At 40.2% G+C, this 20482-nt stretch overlaps 1 long non-coding RNA gene across 3 annotated transcripts in view; it reads left to right on the top strand.

Annotated features, from left to right (window-relative positions):
• The first annotated feature begins 615 nt into the window (after window positions 1–615).
• The window catches only part of LOC309616226, a 41681-nt gene continuing 21814 nt past the window's right edge, over window positions 616–20482 (top strand). The window contains exons 1-2 of one of the 3 annotated variants that reach the window (XR_014237364.1): window positions 616–707; window positions 18954–19080. This is a non-coding gene — a long non-coding RNA (uncharacterized lncRNA). The other 2 variants (XR_014237365.1, XR_014237366.1) reach the window with 2 other exon arrangements.

Below are 20482 nucleotides of genomic sequence, written 5' to 3'. Positions count from 1 at the left end.
GGCGCACCGCGAGACCACAGCCTGGGCTGTGTGAGAAGTTACACAGCAGGGCTACGCCACCGGGGACACTCGCTAAGTACCGGGAGGACAACAGTCGTTTCTGGCGAACTCTGCTTCCCGGAACCAACGGCAGCCGTCTACATGCACTGTGAAGACAATGGCACCCGAACCGCGAAACTACACTTCCCAGAAAATGATGCGGCCGCGAAACGTCTTTCGGGTCTTCCTCTGCTCGCACAGATGTTGTCCTGCCCGGAGAAGGGCAACCTTGCTAGTGCGGGACAAGAAGTGGCCTCTACCAGCCTAAGGTCTCCTCTCATCCAAAACTTTGGTGCTATGCTGTCCAGCTCGTATAGGTCTTGAGTATTTGGCGCCCACTTGCCCAGGACTGTATTTCCCCAAATGCCCTGTGTCCGGGCTGTTACAACATTAGCTGTCCGCGGACCAATGACACTTCCCGGAGTGTCACTTCACGTCTTCGCTACGACAGTGACCGCCGCTGTGATGTGCATTATATGTCCTCGAAGGACTCAGGATTATCGGACTCGAGTGAGGGCACTGAGGACAAAGACCCTCAATCCTGGGAAAAAACACTCCTCTGACCCTCCTCCGGCCCCAGAAGCTCTTCTTAGTCTCTGACTTTGCCCAGCCCACCCACACGGGCCCTGGACAAAGATGTATCCAGTCCAGAGCATTCTACTGTTGGTGTGAGTTTGTGTTGTTGTCTTTACTTTCTTTTTTAAATAAGTTAAATTTTACTTATTTTTTTAAAAATTATAAATAGTATCACTATGAATTTTCTTGGATATGTCAAGTACTTATATGCATAAGATTCACGAGGTAATGCTTCCACCTTGGTATATCTTGTGAGTGTGGTATTCAGTCCCTATAGCAGCAGTGGTTTTTAAAAACATTGTGGCATCAGCTGGATCCCTCTCAAGGCTTAGAGTATGTAACAAGGAAAGATTTGCCAGTGCCAAGTATATTCCCATTTATGTCTTTATTAAACAGTGACATCTTTTTCAAAGTTGTACCAATTTGTACTCCTGCCATAGTTTATAGTTATTTTGGTTGGCAACTGTTGGTGTCAGCACTTGATTTTTGTGAAGCTTTCAAATCTTACAAATCTGCTAGGTGTCAAATTATAACTCATTGTGGCTTAAATTTGCATTTCTTTTATTGTTAATAACATTGAGAATCTTTTCACGTGTCTGTTGGCTTTAGTATTTCCTTCTCTGAGAATTGCACATCTCTTGGTCAATGTTCTTTTAGAACAATGACCTTTTTAATATTAAAATACAAGTTACACAGAAAAATGCAAGATTTTTTTAACATCTTTATTGAAGTATAATTGCTTTACAATGGTGTGTTAGTTTCTGCTTTATAACAAAGTGAATCAGTTATACATATACATATGTTCCCATATCTCTTCCCTCTTGCATCTCCCTCCCTCCCACCCTCCCTATCCCACCCCTCTAGGTGGTCACAAAGCACCGAGCTGATCTCCCTGTGCTATGCGGCTGCTTCCCACTAGCTATCGGTTTTACATTTGGTAGTGTATATATGTCCATGACACTCTCTCACCCTGTCACATCTCACCCCTCCCCCTCCCCATATCCTCAAGTCCATTCTTTAGTAGGTCTGTGTCTTTATTCCCATCTTGCCACTAGGTTCTTCATGACCTTTTTTTTTTTTTTCCTTAGATTCCATATATATGTGTTAGCATACTGTATTCGTTTTTCTCTTTCTGACTTACTTCACTCTGTATGACAGACTCTAACTCCATCCACCTCATTACAAATACCTCCATTTCATTTCTTTTTATGGCTGAGTAATATTCCATTGTATATATGTGCCACATCTTCTTTATCCATTCATCCGATGATGGACACTTAGGTTGCTTCCATGTCCTGGCTATTGTAAATAGAGCTGCAATGAACATTTTGGTACATGACTCTTTATGAATTATGGTTTTCTCAGGGTATATGCCCAGTAGTGGGATTGCTGGGTCGTATGGTAGTTCTATTTTTAGTTTTTTAAGGAACCTCCATACTAAATGCAAGATTTTAAAGGGAGAATGCAGAGACTAGGATATTAAAATTTTTCCCCTGAGAACCCCAGGCATTGAACTGGATTCAGTAACCAAATATGTTTCCTACAGTTTTTGCATAATGTTTCTGAGTGTGAAATTCTTTGATTGTTCTCCTGCTTGGGATTGTTGAGCAGTTTGAATCTGTGAAGTGCCATCTTCTTGTGCTCAGCAAATTTTTCTTCTCCATACATTGCCTCTTCTCCTCTCCTCTTCTTGTGAACTCCCATTAGCTGTTAGGTAGGTTTTTCCATTCTATCCTTCTCTGTGATTTCCATCTTTCAGTCTCTGTATTGCAATCTGGGTGATTTATTCTTATTTATCTAACGTTCATAATTCCCTTTCCAGGGGATTTTTTTTTAATTTTCAGTGTTTCAAAGATTTTTGTAACATGGTAGGCACAGTTGATTCATAATATGCATTTGATAATACCAATAATTGAGGATCTTATGAATCTTTGTAAATTTATTTTTTAATTTCTTTACTCAGTTTGCTTTGTTTCCTTTTTTGGTTGGTTATCTGTGTGCCACTCAGTCCTTGAAAAGAGATTTTACTGGGCTCCCCAATATCCTTGGATGAAAGTGCCTCTCTTTTCTAGAGATTATTTAGTTTTATTTTCAGACAAGATCTGGGATTACTACCACTCTGGAACCACTTTAAACTAAATCTAAGACATAAAGTCCCTGCTCACTCCTTCCAGAAAATCTTATATAGGAATTCCTCATTGTTGCTGCTTTTCCTCATGAGCTTCTTGGAAGAATTATGAAGCCTTCCCATTATGCTTCCTCAGATGTTTGGGACATAAATTAAGTTCATGGGGAAGGGGGGTTAACGTTAAAGGACTAGATGTGACTGGGGGCAGAGGTGAGAAGCTATTTCAATAGCTTCTATTTCAGTAGCTATTTATGACCAGTGCTTAAGGAACATTACTTCAAAGCTGAACCCCTAACGTGAGTGCTCTATGATTTGCATTTTTAAGAGAAAGAATAGAGGCACTCTGATGAACAGCAAGACTAAGAAAGAGAAATCCAGGGGCAGATGGAGTGGGGACTCAGACATAAGTAAACCAGTTTTAAACAAATATGCCAGTCACTTGAGAAAGAAAATAGGGCCAAGAGAGATCAATAAGGAGACAGAAAAATACTGTACATGCCATACTGAACCCTCGCCCTTCCACTAGCCCTGAGCTGCCTTCGTTCCCTTTTTTTCTATTAGGCAATATTTACAATAAATGATTTTGCTATTGGAATTTATCTGTTCAAGGGCGCATTTTAGAATATGAACTGGGAGGGACTTCCCTGGTGGCGCAGTGGTTGAGAATCCGCCTGCCAATGCAGGGGACAAGGGTTCCATCCCTGGTCTGGGAAGATCCCACATGCCGTGGAGCATCTAAGCCCATGCGCCACAACTACTGAGCCTGCGCTCTAGAGCCCATGAGCCACAACTACTGAGCCCACGTGCCACAATTACTGAAGCCCTCGTGCCTAGAGCCCATGCTCCGCAACAAGAGAAGCCACAGCAATGAGAAGCCCGCACACCGCAGCGAAGAGTAGCCCCCACTCACTGCAACTAGAGAAAGCCCGCGCGCAGCAATGAAGACCCAATGCAGCCAATAAATAAATAAAATTTTATTTAAAAAAAAAAAAAAGAATACGAACTGGGAGAAGAAAAGCCAGTTCATGTTGATGCTGAAACTGTTCCAAGACTCAGGGTGATAAGGAAGTTCGAAACTCTAAGCTTCCAGAGACATCAAAAAAAATCATATGTATTTGCCATAGGGAGAAACTCCTGCTGAGACCTCTGGTAGAAATCTTTGTCCTTGTTCCTGGCTCATTCTCCATCTATCACTTTGTAATAAGCCTACACATCCCACTATGGACCAAAGTTTTAAATCCAAGAGCCTAGTCCTAGTTCTCCTGTCACTGGTTTGAAGACCTGTCCATTCCCAATCTGCCCTAAGCCTGACCCTGGAATGCCCAAGGTAGAACCTGTGCAATACCTCCAGCAAGACGTTTGTGTTCTCTCCTTCTGTCCAAGAGGACCTCTGACATCCCACGTCTCTGATTATTTATGTGACTAGTATCAGGTAACACCAGACACTTCAGTATGAAGTGTCAGGTGTGCATATGTTTGACCAATAGTATGAAGCCTTTGCTTGATAGGTTGGCTGGGTTCCCTGAGGAAAACTAAGGACAGGTATCAAGGGCACTGTCTGTGGCTATGATGGGGAGGAGGGTGCCCATCTCACTTCCTTTCCTCCCTCTTAGATTATGGAGGAATTGGAATAAGTCTTGTTTTAGCTCCATAAGAAGGGATTTCATTTAGACTTTAAGCCTGAGAATACCCTCGGGGGCTTACTAGGTAGAGAGCTCAAGTTTTTCCTACTTGTTGATTTTGCATGATTTCTAAAAAACAAAATGGCTTATGGGAGGTGAAGTCCAATATGTATGTTAGTCTGGGAAAGTATGTGGATGGAAGTAAAGTGTCACTGTTCTTTTTACAAAACTTCAATAAACACTATTGCAAAATTTAGAAAAAGAAAATTTTAACTCATTCTATTTCCCATAGAAAGTGACTTATCATGCTAATCTATTGAGAGAAAGGTATCATTTATTTTAAAATACAGATTTATTTTACAGATACGCTCATATTCTTTTTCACTCAATCCATTGTGAATGTCTTACAATACTAGCAACATACAACCTACATTATCATTAGAATGTCCACAGTTCCATATCAGGAGTCATAACAGTAATAGATTTAAATGCCCTCCCCTTGATGAACATTTGCTTTGTGCTCAAGTTTTTACTTAAATTTGTGAAGAATATCCTTGTACATACATCATTGCATATGTACTTGGTTTTTTTAAGTGGTAAATCTTCTATGCTACTGGTCAAAGAATTTACCTGTCTCTAGGCTTCTTTAATACATACCAACAGAGTGCCTCTATGAAGGTTATTCTATTCCATGTTTTGTCCTTAGGAGGAAGTCTGGAGCTTTTTAGAATCTAGTTCCAAGATTTCAGGTAACTGGTGAAGGGATCTACCTGTTTCTGGAACCCCTTTTCAGTGTATTCTCTTCCATCCAAACTGTAGGAGGGAAAGAGCATGTGGGGCTCTGGGCTACCTGTACTGAGTGGGGATTTAGGGCCACAAACAGAAATAAGGGTGTTTCCTGTGAGCTGCCAGTGGGTCCCTGTCATTTAAGAAATGCTCCTGAAGGCAACACTAAAGGCATGAAAGATTCCTCTGGTGCATCTTTTGAGGCTGTAGTGATCTGTACCTACTAGGGGGGGCCGAGGCATCTTTTGGTTCAGCACATTCCCTAAGTGGGGAAAAGGACACAAGGACATTGTCAGAAAGAAGTTGAGGATAATGTTCTTCATCAGTGCCCTTGAGAAGCTGCCCTGGTCTAAGTTTTAGAGCACCCCCAGTTTGGTTCCACTGTCAGAGGATCCTGCCAGCTTAAACTCAGTCCTATTTCCAGAACCCGCTCTGCCACAGCACCTTCGTCAGTGTTCAGTGAAGGAGGAATCCCAGTAACATTCTTTTATCTGTCTTATGTCCTCTGTGACAGACATAAAGTTGGTACTCAGTAAATGTTATATGTACCCTGCTCTGATGGTTAATTTTATGTGTCAACTTGGTTAGGCTATGGTGCCCAGATTTTTGGTCAAACACTAGTCTAGATGTTGCTGTGAAGATATTTTTTAGATGAGATTAACATATAACATTAAATCTGTAGACTTTGAGTAAAGCAGATTACCCTCCATAATGTGGGTGGGCCTCATCCAACCAGTCAAAGATCCAAAGAGAAAAAGACTGAGATACCCTGAGGAAGAAGGAATTCTGCCTTCGGACTCAAACTGCAACATCAACTCTTCCCTGGGTCTCCAGCCTGCTGGCAAGAATTCAGGCTTGCCATCCCCCCCACAGTTGTGTAAGCCAATCCATTAAAATAAGTATTTCTATCTCTGTCTAGCTAACTAAGTATCTACCTATCTAATCTACACACACACACACACACACACACACACAAACACGCACACCCCTTATTGGTTCTGTTTTCACTGGAGAATCCTGACAAACACACCTGCCATCTCACTGAGCTTATTCTATGAACTGTCACCATGCTCTACTGATATAATTCAAGCTTTACTACTCTGGGTCATCACTATTAGAAAATTCTTTCTTAAGAATAACCTTTATTGACCCCTAGACAATAATATCCATAGGAACACATGTGCTTCCTGCCATTGTCCCTTCTCTCTCTTTAATCAACATTTTTTTTCTGTCTTTACTAGATCTTTTCCATCATCTTTCAGATACGCCTAGATATCTAGAATAGTTCACCTTTTAAAAACCCTCTCTTTTCCCAAAACCCCCTCCAGCAAGTACACCACTTCTATTCTCAGTAGAAAAGCTGCTTGGAAATTTTTTCTATGTTAATTTTCTTTAATTTTCACTTCACAATCTCTCCATAACCATGTCCTATCAGAGAACATTCCTATTATTTTCCTGAGACTGCTTTTCGCTAGGTCAAAGTGATCTCCACATTGCTAAATCTAAGAGTCCGTCTTCTGTCACTATGTTTCTTGACCTGTTAGCATTTGACACAATTGACAACTTCCTCATTCTTCAATCTCTTCTCTTGATTCTATGACACTACATTTTTCTTAATTTTTATTTTAGTGGCTGCTGCTTCTCAGTTTCTTTTGCTTGTTCTTCATCTCTCCTTTGATCTCTAAATGTTAAAGGGACCCAAGACCATATTTGGCCTCCATTTCCACATTTCCTACATATGTTTTTTTTTGCATTTCCATGTGTTTATAACTCATCCTTTAAAAAAAGACTCCCAAGTCTATCTATAACCCAGCCTTGCCTCTCCCTGGAACTCTCTATCCATACATCCAGCTCTTTACCTCCCAGCTCATTTTGGTGGTTCATTGTCAACTCAAACTCCACATGCTTCATGGGGCCCACACAGAGGTCTTGCTTTTCTCCTTATTCTCCTCCTCTTTCAAGCCCCCACACTTAGCAAATGGAATCGCCGTCCACCCACCAGACAAAGCTGAACATCCAGACATTTTCCTGTATCCCTTTTGTCCTCACTTACCCTCCCTGCACATTCATTCCAGCAGACAGTGTTGTTTTCAATGCTGCCTCAAAGTGATGGGGCCTCAGCCTTCATTTATTTGCATCCGGTTCTCACCTGAAGCACTGCAAGGACTGCTTAGCCAGTCCTATGCTTTCACGCTTGCATCCATATAGTCCCCTCTCTATACAGAAATTAGATGATTTTTAAACTACATAAATAGAATTCCATTTTGTAACATCTTTTAATATCTTCTGATCTCTCAAAGAATATAATCCAAATTCTTTCTGTTGGTTTATACAGGCCTACCTGACCTGGCTCTGCCTCCTTCCATGCTTCTCCTTGCTCACAAAGACACACATGTTAATTCAGTGACCTGCCTTCTCTACCTCTCATAAGCCACATTTATGCATCTTTAAGACTTTAAACAAGCCTTTTGCCTGGAGGCTCCTCCTCGTGACCTCACTGCTGTTCTATCTTGTCTTCTAGATCCTTGCTCTATTGTCACCTTCTCAAATGGGTCGTTCCTCACCACTCTCTCTGCAGGTGCCATCTAGTCCCTCTGTATACCATCCTATTTTAATTATTCACCCAACACTCATCAATTTTTGTTACTCCTATGGTAATTCACTTTGGTTTGTTTATTATTTGTCAGCAAGCACTTGATTGAAACTTACTGAAAGAATACAGGTCTCTTTTCACCAATGCACCTCCAACATGAAGATCAGTACTGGGGTATTGAAGGTACTTTATAAGTAAGAAAGGAAGGAGGGGAGGGAGGGAGGAAGGAGAAAGAAAGGAAGGAAGGAAGGAGGGAAGGAGGGAGGAAAGAAAGAAAGGAAAGGAAGGAAGGAAGGAAAGAAAGGAAGAAAGAAAGGCATCTTATATGCTTCTTCATTTTCCAGTCTACCCAATCTTCCCATCCTCCCTACCCTAATCTACTTTAAGATTCTATAGATTTGCCTATTCTGGGAATTTCATATAAATGCAATCATTTATTTTCCCTTTGTCCCCATACGGTTGATCCCTTTTACCAATTTTGCCCTCCCTCCCCCTTGTGCCTTCTGGTAACCACTGCTCTGTTCTTTAAGTATCTATGTATTTGTTTTTGTTTGATTTGGTTTGTTCATTTATTATGTTTTTGTTTATTAGTTTTTTTATTCCACATAGGAGTGAAGTCATACAGTCTTTGTCTTTCTCTGTCTGACTTATTTCACTTAGCATAATACCCTCAAGGTCCATCCATGTTGTCCCAAATGGGAAGGTCTCATCTTTTTATGGCTGAGTAGTATGACTATTCCATTGTGTGCTTGTATCTCACATCTTCATTATCCATTCATCCTTTGATGGGCACTTAGATTGTTTCCATGTCTTGGCTATTGTAAATAATGCTGCAATGAACATGGAGGTTTGCATATCTTTTTTGATCAGTCTTCTCACATTCTTTGGATAAATACCCATAAGTAACATAGATGATTCATATGATAGTATTCTTAATTTCTTCTGAGGAATCTCCATACTGTTTTCTATAGTGGCTGTACCAATTTACATTTCTACAAACAGTGCAGAAGGGTTCCCTTTTCTCCACATTCTCTCCAATACTTGTCATTTCTTGTCTTTTTGGTAATAGCCATCCTGACAGATGTGAGGTGACATCTCATTGTGGTTTTGATTTGCATTTCCCTGGTGATTAGAGATGCTGAGCATCTTTTCATGTGCCTGTTGGCCATCTGTATGTCTTCTTTGGAAAAATGTCAAATCAACTCCTCTGCCCATTTGTTGAGTTGTTTGTTTTTGTTGTTGTTGTTTTTGAGTTATATGAGTTATTTATATATTTTGGATATTAACCCCTTATTGGATATATCATTTGCAAGTATCTTCTCCCATTTGGTAGGTTGTCTTTTAGTTTTATTGATGCCTTTTTTGCTGTGAAAAAGCTTTTTAGTTTGATGTAGTCTCAACTGTTTATTTTTTTGCTTTTATTTCCCTTGCCTGAGGAAACATAAACAAAAAATATTGCTAAGACCAATGTAAAAAAACATATTGCCTATGTTTTCTTCTAGAAATTTTATGGTTTCAGGTCTTACATTCAAGTCTTTAATCCATGTTGAATTTATTTTTTATATGGTGTGAGAAAGTAGTCCAGTTTGATTCTTTTGCATGTAGCTGTCCAGTTTTCCTAACACCACTCATTGAAGAGTCTATCTTTCTCCCATTTTATATTCCTGCCTCCTTTGTCATTCATTAATTGCCCTTATAAGTGTGGGTTCATTTCCAGGCTCTCTATCTTGTTTCATTGATCTCTGTGTCTGTTTTTGTGCCAGTATCATACTGTTTAGATTACTGTAGTTCTGTGGTATAGTTTGATATCAGAAAGCTTGATACCTTCAGCTTTGTGAGTTCTTTTGTGTTTCCATACAAATTTCATTTTTTAAAATATTTATTTATTTATTTGATTGCGTGGGGTCTTAGTTGCATCTCCAGGGCTCCTTAGTTGAGGCTCACCAGCTCCTTAGTTGTGGCACGTGGGCTCCTTAGTTGTGGCATGTGAACTCTTAGTTGTTAACGGCATGCATGTGGGATCTAGTTCCCTGACCAGGGATTGAACCCGGACCCCCTGCATTGGGAGTGCAGAGTGTTAACCGCTGTGCCACCAGGGAAGTCCCCATGCAAATTTTAGACTATTTTGTTCTAGTTCTGTGAAAAATGCCATTGGTATTTTGATAGGGATTGCATTATATCTGTACATTGCCTTGGGTAGTATGGAAATTTTAACAATATTAATTTTTCCAATCCATGAGCACAATATATCTTTCCATATGCATTGTCAACCTAAACTTCTTTCGTCGGTGTCTTATTGTTTTCTGAGTACATGTATTTTACCTCCTTAGCTAGATTTATTCCCAGGTATTTTATTCTTTTTGATGTGATTGTGAATGGAACTGTTTTTTTAAATTTCTCTTTCTGCTAGTTCATTATCAGTATATTGAAACAACAGATTTCTATATATTAATTTTGTATCCTGCAACTTTACCAAATTAATTGAGGAGTTCTAGTAGTTTTTTGGTGGCATATTTAGGATTTTCTATGTATTGTGTAGTATTGTGTCATCTGCAGACAGTGACAATTTTACTTCTTCGTTTTCAATTTGGATGCCTTTTATTTATTTTTCTTGTCTGACTGTTATGGCTAGAAATTTCAATACTATGTTGAATAAAAGTGGTGAGAGTGGGCATCCTTGTCTTGTTCCAGGTCTTAGAGGAAATGCTTTCAGCTTTTCACCATTGAGTATGATGTTAGCTGTGGACTTTTCATATATGGCCTTTATAATGTCGAGGTATGTTCCCTCTGTGCCCACTTTGTTGAGTTTTTATCATAAATTGATGTTGAATTTTGTCAAAGGCTTTTTCTGCATCTACTGAGATGATCATATGGTTGGGTTTTTTTTAATTAATTAATTAATTTATTTATTTATGGCTGTGTTGGGTCTTCGTTTCTGTGCGAGAGCTTTCTCTAGTTGCGGCAAGTGGGGGCCACTCTTCATCGCGGTGCGCGGGCCTCTCACTATCGTGGCCTCTCTTGTTGCGGAGCACAGGCTCCAGACGCGCAGGCTCAGCAACTGTGGCTCACGGGCCTAGTCGCTCTGCGGCATGTGGGATCCTCCCAGACCAGGGCTCGAACCCGTGTCCCCTGCACTGGCAGGCAGACTCTCAACCACTGCGCCACCAGGGAAGCCCATCATATGGTTTTTATTCTTCAGTTTGCTAATGTGTTTTATCACATTGATTGATATGTGGATATTGAACCATCCTTGCATCCCTGGGATAAATCCTAGTTATCATGGTGTATGATCCTTTAATATACTGTTGGATTCCGTTTGCTAATATTTTGTGGAGGATTTTTGCATATATGTTCATCAATGATATTGGCCTGTTATTTTCTTTTTTTGTGATATCGTTGTCTAGTTTCGGTATCAGGGTGATGCTGGTGTCATAGAAGGAGTTTGGGAGTGTTCCACCCTCTGAAATTTTTTGGAATAGTTTGAGAAGGATAGGTGTTAACTGTCTTATAAATTTTTGGTAGAATTCAACTGTGAAGCCATCTGGACCTGAACTTTTGTTTGTTGGGAGTTGTTTTATTACTGATTCAATCTCATTACTGGTAATTGGTTCTTTCATATTTTCTATTTCGTCCTGATTCAGTCTTGGGAGATTGTAGATTTGTAGGAATTTGTCCATTTCTTCTAGGTTATCCATTTTATTGGCATATAATTTTAGTATCTAAATATATAAATGTATATAAATGTAGTAATTTTTTATGATCCTTTGTATTTCTGTGGTATCATTTGTAACTTCTCCTTTTTCACTTTGGATTTCATTTATTTGTGCCCTCTCTCATGTTTTCTTGATGATACTGGCTAAAGGTTTACCATTTTTGTTATCTTTTCAAAGAGTCAGCTCTTAGTTACAATGATGTATTCTACTGTGGGTTTTTTAGTCCCTATTTCATTTGTTTCTGCTCTGAGAGGTATGATTTCTTTCCTTCTTTAACTTTGTGTTTTGTTTGTTCTTCTTTTTCTAATTCCACTAGGTGTAAGTTTAGGTGGTTTATTTGAGATTTTTCTTGTTTCCTGATGTAAGTTTGTGTCATTATAAACTTCCCTCTTGGAACTCCTTTTGCTGTGTCTCACAGATTTTGTGTTGTGTTTTCATTTTCTTTGTCTCCAGGTATTTTTTTATTTCCTTTTTGATTTCTTCAGTGACCCATAGGTTGTTAGTAGCATACTTTTTAGCCTCCATGTGTTTGTGGTTTTTGCAGTGGTTTTTTTAGTTATAGTTGATTTCTAGTCTCATAGCATTGTGGTCAGAAAAGATGCTTGATATGATTTCAGTTTTCTTAAATGTACCAGTGCTTGTTTTGTGGCCTAGAATGTGATCTACCCTGGAGAATGTTCCATGGGCACTTGAAAAGAATTTATATTCTGTTGCTTTTGGATGGAATGTTCTCCAGATAGCTATTACATTCACCTGATCTAACATGTCATTTAAGGCCAGTGTTTCCTTACTGATTTTCTGTCTGGGTGATCTGTCCATTGGTATAAGTGGGGTGTTAAAGTCCCCTACTAGTATTGTGTTACTGTTGATTTCTCCCCTTATGTCTGTTAATATTTGCTTTATGTATTTGGATGCTCCTATGTTGTGTGAATATATATTTACAATTATTATGGCTTCTTCTTGGATTGATCCCTTGCTCATTATGTGATATCCTCTTTGTCTTTGTACAGTCTTTGTTTTAAAGTCTATTTTATCTGATATAAATATTGCTACACTGCCTTTCTTTTAATTTCCATTTGCATGGAATACCTTTTTCTATGCCCTTTCAGTCTGTGTGCGTCTTAGGTCTGAAGTGAGTCTCTTCTTGGCAGCTTATATACGGGTCATGCAGCCACTCTATGTCTTTTGATGGGGATATTTAGTCCATTTACATTTAAAGTAATTATTGATAGGTATGTACTTATTACCATTTTATTAATTGTTTTTTGGGTTCTTTTTGCAGTTATTTTTGTTCCTTTCTTCTTCGTTCTCTTCCCTTGTGCTTTAATGACCATCTTTAGTGTTATGTTTGAATTCCTTTCTTTTTTCTGTATGTATTATCTATTATAGATTTTTGGCTTGTGGTTACTGTGATGTTTACATATAACAATTTATATCTGTATCTTTAGCTGTAACTAGATAGCAATATACATATATAATTATTTTAAGTTGCTGATGTCTTAAGTTAAAACGTACTTTAACAACCCTGCATTTTTACTCTCCCCACCACTTTTAATGTTTTGACATCATATTTTACATCTTTTTGTTTTTTTGTATCCCTTAACTACTCATTATGGATATAGATTATTTTACTACTTTTGTCTTTAACCTTCCTACTAGTTTTATAAGTGGTTGATTTACTACCTTTTCTATATATTTGCCTTTACAATGAGATTTTACCTTTTATAATTTTCATGTTTCTAGTTGTGGCCATTTCTTTTTTAGTTAGAGAAGTCCCTTTAACATTTCTTGTAAAGCTGGCTTGGTGGTGCTGAACACTTTCAGCATTTGTTTCTCTGTAAAACTTTTGATCTTTCCATCAAATATGAATGAAATCCTTGCTGGGCAGAAGGTTTTCCCCTTCCATCATTTTAACTATATCATGCCATTCTCTTCTGGTCTGCAGAATTTCTGCTGAAAAGTCAGATGTTAGCATTATGGGAGTTCCCTGTATGTAACTTGTTGCTTTTCCCTTACTGCTTTTAATATTCTCTCTTCATCTTTAATTTTTGCCATTTTAGTTACAGTGTGTCTTGGTTTGGTCCTCTTTGGGTTGATCCTTTTTGGGACTCTCTGTGCTACCTGGACCTGGATGTCTGTTTCCTTTCCCAGGTTAGGGAAGTTTTCGACTATGATGTCTTCACATATGTTCTATGCCCCTTTCTCTCTCTCTTCTCCTTCTGGGACCCCTATAATGAGAACATTAGTATGCTTGATGTTGTTCAAGAGGTTTCTTAAATTGTCCTCATTTCTGTTTATTCTCTTTTCTTTTTCTGTTCAGCTTCAGTGATTTCCAGTACTCTGTCTTCCAGCTCACTGATCCATTCCTCTGTATCATTTAATCTAATGTTTATTCCTTTTAGTGTATTTTTCATATCAGTTATTGTATTCTTCATCTCTGCTTGGTTCTTATTTATATTTTCTAACTCTTTGTTAAAACCTTCTAGCTTCTCACTCTGTTCATCCAAGCTTTTCCCAAGTTCTTTACACATATTTACCATCATTACCTTGAACTCTCTATGGGGTAGATTGCCTATCTCCACTTCAGTACGTTCTTCTTCTAGGGTTTTATCTTGTTCCTTGTATCATTTTGCTTTTTGTTTTCTACGTAACTTAAAGAAAACAAAGATGTAGCTCTTTTATCCCTAATTTCCTGCATTACTATATTCTTTTGTGCTTGGTCAATTTTTTGTAGTGAAACATCTAAATTCTTTTCTCATTTTCTGTTGTATATATTTTATAGCTGTTTCTTTGTGGTTACCATGGGATTACATTTAACATACTAAAGTCATTACATTCTAATTTGAATTTATCCAGCTTAACCAATAACATACAAAAACTCTGCTGTTTTACAACTCTATCCCCAACCCTGGTGTTTGATATCATAAAATTATATCTTTTACATTGTGTGACTAAAAATATAAACTAATAATTCTTTAAAGTACATTAGTATCTTAAGATATATAGAATACAAAATGCAGAGTTACAAAAGTCCTAGTTTTAGACTAATAATTTTAAAAAGTAATGTAGAAATCAAAAAGTGGAGTTAGAAACTGGTGTTACAATAATACTAGATTTTATAATTTCCCATGTATTTACCTTTATTGAGATCTTTACTCCTTCATGTGGCTTCAAGTTACTGTGTAGTTTCCCTTTATTTTAGGACTGCAGGACTCCCTTGAGCATTTCTCACAGGACAGCTCTAGTGGTAACAAACTCCCACAGCTTTTATTTATGTAGGAATGTCTTAATTTCTTGGCTCCAAGTTTTGCCAAATAGGGGATTCTTAGTTGATGGTGTGGGTGTTTGTTTTGTTGTTGTTTGTTTGTTTTAGCATTTTAATGTATTGGCCCACTGCCTCCTGGCCCTCAAAAGTTTCTAATGAGAAATAGGCTGATGATATTAATGTTGATCCCTTGCATGTGATAAGTTGCTACTCTCTTGCTACTTTCAAAACTCTCTCTTTTGTCTTTGTCTTTCAAAATTTGATTATATTGTGTCCTGTGGTGGGTCTCCTTGCAGTCATCTTACTTGGAGTTTGTTGAGCTGAGATATATATAATTATGCCTTTCATCAAATTAGGAAAGATTTCAGCCACTGTTTCTTCAAATATTCTCTCTACCCCTTTCTCTCTCTCCTTTTCTGGGAGTCCTGTAACGTGTGTTAGTCTTCTACATAGTATCTGGCAGTTCTCTTTGGCTCTGTTTTTTCTTTCTTTCTTTCTTTCTTTTTTATTTTTGTTGTTGTTGTTGAACACTGGACATTTAAATCTAATAATCTGGTAATTCTGGAAATCAGACTCTCCCCTTTTTCCAGGGCTTGCTATTTTTGCTTATTTTATTTTGATTTTGTAGGCTAATTCTGTGGGAAGGATCACCTGAGGTTTAAACTTTCAGTCTTCTCAGGTGCTTTCTGGGCCTGCACCTTTCCCTCATCACTTTCTAATTTTTCTCATATTTGCAAGTTGCTTTTCACTGTCCTAGTCCTTGATTTCTAGCTCCCAAAGTGGGAAAATGAGAAAACAAGGGAGGAAAAAAGGGTTCTAGCCCTTTAAATCCTCCCAGAAGTCACATCAGCCAGAGTGGGAGGGGCTCAACAATGAGGGGAGGTGCAAGAACAATGCACCTCACACCCCTCAGTTGTCTGCTCCTCTCTGATCAAGAACAGAAATCAAAGAACAGATCCCTGATGTTTCGAGGCCAGGGTTCTTTTTGCCCTGGTTCGCACAAGCTATACATAGCTTGCTCCAGGAACACGTGCACAGTGGTCTGTCACAGGGCTGGAGGTGGAGGACTGGTAGCTGCTACTGTGCTAAGGGCTGAAATTGACTAACATTAACCACGATTTACGCCCAAGTTTTCTTATGGAATTTGACTGCAGTAGACTACAGAGTTCCAAAATACTTATATCAGACAGATTCTGCTGAAATTGTTGTCTATGTGAGGAGAGAAAATCCTGCTGCTTCCTACTCTATCTACACCTACATAAGCTCTTTTTAAAAATGGCATCATTAATTCATATTTTCTACTTGAAAAATTATTCTCCTTTACTCCCTGACTCAACATTTGTTCCACCACCTTCTTGGCACCCTCACCTTCTCTCCTTTTTCCCATTTTGTCTACCATGTTTTACATACTATTTAATTTAGTATTTCTTTTTTTTTTTTCATTTTTCCTGCCTGTCGTTCTCAAATGGAATGTAAGTATCACGAGGGCAGGTTTCTTTGTGTCTCTTCTTTCCTTTGTCTCCCATACACTGATGATAGTGCCAAAAAATCCATTATTTGCTCACTGAACATTGGTTAGAGCAGTGAATAAACATGACAACAACCCCCCTTCCTGTTCATTTTCACCACTCTGGAAAATCCTTCCAAATGTCCTCTTTACCACTTTCTTCTAGTGGGTTTTGCCTCAGTGTGTTAAGAATAAAAAAGGCACACGTTTTGAAGAGAAATCCTCAAGTGTGGCATAACTTGTAGGATAGCACAGGCTATTACTTCTCATACTATTACTCCTCAGACTTCAGTTTCTTATGCTCAAAGTTCCTTAAGATGTTAACTTTTTTCACTTCTCACAGTGTGCTTTCCCAGGGGTATTTCTGCCACTATCTTTGAATGAATTCTTAATTATTATTAATGACTTTCAGAAATTAAATAATTTACAAGTGTGTTTCAGTGATACTCTCACTCTGCATGCAGTTACTACTGTTTGTGAAATTATGTTCAGGTGAAGCGATAATCACTTCTTAGTAAGGAATTGAGACCCTGAAGTCACAAATATTTGTCTCAGGTTTCAGAGGCCCCTTTGGCACACTTGCAGGGGTTGTGTCAGCTTCTTTCCTGGCAGGAAATGACTTTTTTTTTTTTTTTAGAATAGTTGTTTCTAATGGTTTTTTTTTTTAATTTTATTTATTTATTTATTTATTTATTTATGGCTGTGTTGGGTCTTCGTTTCTGTGCAAGAGCTTTCTCTAGTTGCGGCAAGTGGGGGCCACTCTTCATCGCGGTGCGCGGGCCTCTCACTATCGTGGCCTCTCTTGTTGCGGAGCACAGGCTCCAGATGCGCAGGCTCAGTAGTTGTGGCTCATGGGCCTAGTTGCTCCGCGGCATGTGGGATCTTCCCAGACCAGGGCTCGAACCCGTGTCCCCTGCATTGGCAGGCAGATTCTCAACCACTGCACCACCAGGGAAGCCCAGGAAATGACATTTTGTAAGTGGCTTTCCTTTCCAGATTCCTAAAAGAAACTGAATGTGTTTTAGGATGTGGATTAGGAAACAGCATCTGGATAAAATAATGTTGCTTGCTGGGTTGGACACATCACTGATTATACCAACAGGACAGACGTTTTCTGAGGCAACCAGAGGCAGAGTGCCAGCCATGTTCACCAGCTTCAGAGCCTCTGAAAGTCCTCCCCTCCCCTTCATCTTTCCATCCCTGTTGGAAACTTTTCTCACTTAACCCTAACAAAACATACTGAAATTTACAAAACTGCCAAATAAAAATTGTCACTAGCCATCTGCCTCTACAAGGATTAGATTACTAGCCACTGCAGTTGCTGACTTTCAACACACCTTGAGAGGAGTCCAGAGCAGAGATCAGGAATGAGGCACTCTGTGCTCTAGGAAAAACTGGCACAACAGGCCTTTAGATAGTTAGATATTTTCAGGAGAGCTTTATCAGCCCAATTTCTTACATCTTCTCATATCTAGAAAAGCACTAAAATCATTAATGGAGACATCTGCTCCTCAGGACTAGTGGCAACATTCTGCAAAAATGTGTGCTTGATTGCATGTATCTCCCGTCACCAAAACCACATATATACTGACTCTCCCCCCACCACACACACACACCTCTTTGGAGCAGTTCCTCAGAGCTTTCCGAGACGCTGTGTCCCAGGCTAAAGTCCTCATTTTGCCCCGAATAAAACTTAACTCACAACTCTCTGTTGTGCATTTTTTTTTGGTCCACAGGACCAACTCTAAGGCTTCAATCTCCATGTATTTGAAGAGTAGCTAGATATCATATATTTCCTCTTAGATGCAGATACACACTTTCTGAGTCATAGTTTGGTGTGGTGTATCCAATTAGGTTTGTAACCTTTGGAGCATCTGAAATCTTTGAAGTTATCTGTGTGCTTCCCCTTTAAGAAGGTGCGAGGCCCCGCCCCTTCCTAAGAGCCTCAGGCCATCTTTTCCTAGCGCCCCACCCAGGGTTCCCTGAAGGCTTTCCGGTTCTTGGCCAGGCTGCCTGCAGGAGAGAAACTACACTACCCAGAAGTCTGTGCCGGGAGGAAGCAGTAAGAATTGGGCCAATAGGGACCGTAAAACGGGCGTTTCCTGTGTTGTTTCCTGGACTTCCGGCGTCCTGGGGGGCGTTAGTTCTTTTGAAATGTGTGTTTTGTGCTCATAGGCTTCCCTTGCCCGGCGACCTCTCACAACTTTCCAGAGAATCACCATAAAGAGGCGGGAACCACCTCTGCGCCTTGTAAGACCTTGTGGGGGGGTTAGAGGAAGCCCACGGGACCCGTCTCGGTTGCTGCCCCTCTTGGCCCCGCTCGCACAGGGAGTTCAAGGCCATGGTGTAGGCACAAGGTGAGGACCAGCTGATTAGTATTATGCTCAACTGCTGATTAGTATTATGATCATTGTCATCTGTTCCCTCCTCTTCATTACCACAATGCTTGCTGTCTATGTCTCTCAGGCCACATGGCCTTGGCATCGTTTTATGTCTTTTGTGAATGATTTCAGCATAGAAGACCTTTGGTTCTAATATAGTCACATTCTGCCCAAAGGCAGTGGCTGCCTCCCCTTGGAGCCTGACACAGAGCTGGGCTCCCAGGAAGTGCTGAGTGATATTGGCCTTGGGGCCTTCTGGTCCTTTACCAACGACTGAACATTGAGCTCTAATCACATCTGTCTGTCCCAGGGCCAACAAAGCTACCTCTGTTTGACTTTCCAGGCACCCGTGACCTTCAAGGACGTGGCAGTGACCTTTACCTAGGACGAGTGGGGGCAGCTGGATGCTGCCCAGAGGAGCCTGTACTGGGAGGTGATGCTGGAGACCTGTGGGCTCCTGACCCCTCTGGGTAAGGCCTCACTGCGCTTTCTGTGGGGACCTACAGCCTCTTTCATGCTGCCCTTTTCAGGAGGCTTCCGAGGACACTCTCCCTCCTCCCCATGGCCCTGACGTGTATTGGTTTTATCTTCAGGCTCCTGTGTCTGCCACAAGGAATTTGGAGCAAGAAACATAGTTCCCCTCAAAACGGCTCAGAGGGCAGAGGAGAAGGATTTGTTGGAGGAAATATGGGTGCCTTGTAATACTGAGGGGCAGGAGGTCCAGTCAGGCACCGTGAGAGACTAAAGTCAGGAAATGGAAGAAATCCTGATTAGATACTGGCCTTGCTGTCTTCTGATCTTTCTGTCTCTTTGTGGGTCTCCTTGTGCCATTCTCAGCAGATTGGCTTTTTCTGCTGCAAGGAGTTGATAGCCAGAAGTGGTCACCCCTGCCCTTGATCTAAGAAACCCCTCAATTCCTTGTCTCTACTTCTTGCTGTACTTTTTTTTTTCATATATCTATCTTTCTCTACATCTGGCTGTCTGCATGGGTGTTCTAGTGGCAGGAAACAGCCACCCGAGCCCACACTTCTTTTTAACTCTCACTCCAGTGCTCAGCACAGGCTGGCCCTAATTTGTTCCTTCTCCAGATTCCTACAAGATGGAGACTGAGTGGCCAAGCTTGATTGGTTTATAGCCCAGTCAGCAGAACCCCTGGGTAATGGCATGTTGTTCAGCAAGTGAGTGAAGCAGACAGGACATCAGGAGGCATCTGTGTGAGTCCTACTGGCAGTCATTCTAAAAAACAGAATCTCCTTTAAAAGGCTTCTTTGGCCCCTGATGCCTACATGCTCATCCCTTGTGTACTCAGGTCTGGGCCATGATTGTCTCGTGGTATGGGAGATCATTTTAGAGGGTGCACAAACATGGCAAGTGGCATTGATGGACAATCAGAGAAGGCCATTCCTTTTTCTCTTGTTTTTCCTGTCGCTGTTTCATGCTGTCTTTAATGCCCCTTTGACTGTTGGCAATTTCTCTCTTCAACAGAAGGGACAGCCTCAGACTCACAGCCCTGAGCAGGCAGCATGAGTTCATCGAGACTTGATAGTTCTGTTTTGATTTTCTTGCAGTAACTTTGCATTTGTGGCAAATGAAACTGGTTTTTCCATTTCTCATACGGACACAAGATTCCCTTTGTGAAGACATGTATTAAAGTTAAATAAAAAGTGGGTCAGTGTCAAGGAAGGCAGTTATTAGCAGTGGTCATAATTAATGTTCCATGAACACTGGTGCACCTGGGTCCCATGACTGCATCTGGACAGTTTTGGGGGTCCTCTAGGATGGAGGTCAAGGGAGATGGATCAGCCTAGACAGCTAGCACTACCCTACTCAGCCTTTAGGGCCTAATGATAACGTTCTTGGCTTTGGTTCCCA

Source organism: Balaenoptera borealis (genome assembly GCF_965194805.1).
Source record: "Balaenoptera borealis genome assembly, chromosome: 19".
NCBI lineage: Eukaryota > Metazoa > Chordata > Mammalia > Artiodactyla > Balaenopteridae > Balaenoptera > Balaenoptera borealis.
This window is presented reverse-complemented; position numbering and strand designations above follow the sequence as displayed.